Raw genomic sequence first — 3975 nt, 5'->3', positions numbered from 1 at the left:
GTGCATCCCTGCCTGTGCCCTTTGCCTGGGCTGTCCTTATGGCTGGGCTCCAGCCATCAGCTCAACTCGGCCGCATCCTGCTCAGGGCCATGCAACCACAACTGTCCCTGGGATACCCCGGCTAGAGAACTCCTGAATCAGACACTTCAAAACAAACCAATGGCCGAGAAAGGAGACTTCATGCAAATAAGGTGGGACTTGGCTTCAAACAGGCTCGGGACGTTGTACTGGGTATTAATTACAGATGAATCGTGGAATACAGATGCATGGTTCACGGGTCAAATGCAAATATAAACAAGTTGCTTAATACTTGAGTATTGCACCGCATTCATGGGAGGTTGCGAACATCCCAAATGTGCCTGACATGTGCTGCCCGCCCTGAGCAAACCGTAACTTATCTCAAATGCAAAGGCTCGCAAAAGCAGCACCACCAGCTCAAGACCACAGATAACATTCCCTTAGGTCTGTGCCACGAACAAACTCTCCTCAGCCACCAAAATGGGATGAGCCTTCCACTCTGTGCATGTGCTTTTACATTACCTCACCAGGCTCTCACCTCGCCTTAATTAAAGAAACAACGGTCACATAATGAGGAGCGGCCAGACAACTTGACCCCACAGCATACGCGCAATCGAAGTCCTGTGGTTACCCAGGGTACCAGGGCAGTGATGGGGAGGTGCTCTGTGAGACTGGGCACAATATACGTTACTCTTCTTGAGAGAACACAACTCGCTGCTGGAGTCACAAACCACCCCAACAATTCCTTACCCACCCAAAACTCAGACATAGACAACGGCACATGAACAGAGACTATGCCAGCTCTAAGAACACACGACATAAACTGCATGCTGGAAACGGACAGAATCTGTTCTTTCAGGGAGGAGCTGCAGCAGCCCCAGGTAAAATAACAAGGAGAGAAAACTGTTTTGTGGAAAGAGAAAGCCTTCCACCCAAGAGAGACAGCCAGGATGAGGTCGTTGGACATTGCAACTCCTGGTGCTTGGCTGCACCGTGATGGAAAGAAACCTCTGCCAAAAAAACCCACGTGGAGCAACAGCCCAATTCCAGGCTATTAACTTGTTAAAGTACGGAAGAGAGAGGAGGAGCAAGACCCCCCACAGCTCTTTTATAGAAATAGGGGGACAATACTTCATGAAAAGAATGAGTGCTGCAGCCAGCAGGACTTGCCAAATTAACTGAAATCTGGAAATAAAGCGTAACGCAACGTTCAGCATTAGCCATGCAGCTAGTGAGCGGTGTTCCACCAGCGCTGACTGCCCCATCCCTGCTTTAAAAATGGCTAGTGCAACACTGCTGCAGCTACAGACAGGTGAAGCTACAGGCCCTTTCTCTTTCTGGTGCCCAGCTACTGAGCCTCCCCGGGCAGCGGCGGCCAGGGCTCATAGAGCCACTTGCAAACAAGCCCGTTCTATGAGAAGGGACAAAGAATTTCACAACAGTTTCAAACTACAATAAATTATTTACCTTTGAGAAGATGCTGATCCATTTCACTGGCTTATTTGGAGAGCGGCCTTTTCTACGTGAAAGCTTCACTGGGCACTAATGGAAACTACCTGAAGTACTGCCCTCCCCCATCAGTACCCGACAGTAGCCCTCCCTCCACCCCCAGGAGCTGGGGAATTGGTGGAGGATGTGTCACTTGTGCCAGAACGCTGCAGCTGTTACCCCCTACAAACAGACAGACACACACATTCCACCCTCAACCTCTGCTTCCACTTTCCATCTTGAGGGCACTAGAGAGGTTCCTCTCTTATACAATATTAAATAAATAAATCTGAGCAAGAGAAGAGGTAAGGTACGCAAAAGAAAGAGCAATATATTTGAAGTCAGTCAGGAGCTAAAAGTCCCAAGGCTCCACTGTTCTCTAAGACCGTTAATATCAAACGGGTATGTGATCCCTGGGCTCTCCTCTCCAAACTGCTGAGACAGGAACCAGCCTTCTGTGGGTGCTGTTTCAAACGGGGCCGACAGCAATTCCACACAGAGCAGGCACAATGACACCACAGGACCCTTAATCCTTTACGCGTGATTCTTCACACTTCACACCTTTACCCTTAATTCTTTACACTTTCTCTACTTTGCAGCAGCCAGATCCTGGCAGACTCACGACAGCAGCAGTGCCAGCTCTAAGGACAACCCACCATCAGTCAGATTTAGTATAACTGTAGTATAAGGTGCTGATACACCTAGAGCAAGATGTGATGAGAACCAATGCACCTCACTCGAGGCACTACATTTGTCTGTTCTGTAGGAATAGTCACTTCGGGCACAAAAAAGGTACAAGGTCAGCCAGAAAAGTCAGGTCCTGCAGGTCTTTTCTCCAACAGCAACACAATAGACTTACTGGCAACCCCAAAAACTATGGGAGGAGGACGGTAACTTCATCAAGTTTCCCAGAGCCATGCCTACCCAACCCAGCCAGCGGCCAGATGGCAGACCCACCGTGCCTGCTGGTGAGGAAAACGCAACATCTGGAAGGCCCTAAGCGCTCCCACCGAGCAGGGTAAATGAAAGCAGAACTTGCCCAGCATCTGCAGATCTTAACTGCAGCATCTTGAAGCGACGAGATCTGGCTGCGTTCGCCTCAGATAGCGAATCTAACGCCCTGGTAAAATCCACCACCAAAATGTTTCACCAGTCAACAGGAAGTCAGACTCACACCAAGCGTAGACAACGCCCCACAACTGAAGTCTAGATGTTTTAAAGGTAGATTGAATAAAATAACTCAAATACCAATATTCTTAAGTTAGCAGTACAAGATCTGATAACAATGCCTTTAAAACCCTACTGTGCCCAAGGGAACCAGACCACCTGATTTACATCTGCTTCAACAGCCTCATTCTCTACTGCTTTTTTTTGCATTCTGGTAGCAGAGACACAGCAGAGCAAAACACACTTCTAACAGAGCTTCAGCTATGATACTTTAAGATGCAGTTAGACACTACAGCAGTTTAGCTTGTATATGGACTTAAACACGGTCTCTCAGGGGACAACTGCTCTGCACAGTGCCTGGGCAGAGCCCAAACCAACCGCAATGACTCCTAGAACATTTCCACCACAACCTCACCAGTGCAGCGGTTCCAACAGGCCAAGTTCTGCTCTCTTTGTCTCTGAGGAGAGGGAAATGGGCCACTAACGTTATGCGGACGCGGTGGCAGAATGATTTCCTGGTTTATGCAGAGAGTGCACTAGGCGCTGGCGTGGGGTACACTTTGATGAGCGATACCGTTTCACTTAGGACTTTCCCTCTTTCAGCTTTTTGGTCTACTTCGTGAACTGTACTGCCTGAAAAACTAGAAGAGGAAAATATTTATCTGAACTACATGATTCACAGGAATGATATGCTTAATCATGTGCGACAGAGTCATTTATCTCTTGTAACGCACAGCTTTAAGTCCAAAGGGATCTTAATATAAAAATGGCTGATGACTGACTCACAAACAGCAAGGGATTCAAAAAGACCAGTGAACGTTTCTCCGTGCACCCTGACCGCCTGCCTGTTAGCCGAGGTCTAACATACAACCACGTAAAAGGAAGAAAAGGCACACCTAGAGGAGCGTGACAGCAGCTTACAGCCCTTCTGCACTATCCCACTGACAGAGCGACATGGGGAGCGAAGCCTCAAGCCTTTCATCGGCAAACGTGACGAGGAGGACCAAGGTTTCCACAGCGCTTCTGGCCCCTACTCTGGGGTTCCCAGTGGACATGACCCCCAGCACACCCCCATCGCAGCGCGCAGAGTAACAGACGAGCATTCACCAGCGGAGCAGGCGGCCTGCCACCCCCCCGCCCTGCCGGGACTGACCAGCCCCGGGCAGCCGGAGCGCTCGGTCCCGACCCCCGGGGTGGCTCCGGCACCGCTATTCGCCTTTCTGCCCGTGCAAAGCTCATGGAGAACAACAGAAAACTCAGGCGGGGCGGCCAGCCGGCTCCCTCCCGAGCGGCGAGCGGCAC

Source organism: Buceros rhinoceros, unplaced genomic scaffold, assembly GCF_000710305.1.
Source record: "Buceros rhinoceros silvestris isolate BGI_N320 unplaced genomic scaffold, ASM71030v1 scaffold2140, whole genome shotgun sequence".
NCBI classification, from domain to species: Eukaryota; Metazoa; Chordata; class Aves; order Bucerotiformes; family Bucerotidae; genus Buceros; species Buceros rhinoceros.
The sequence above is the reverse complement of the archived record's forward strand: the minus strand, read 5'-3'. Positions refer to the sequence as shown.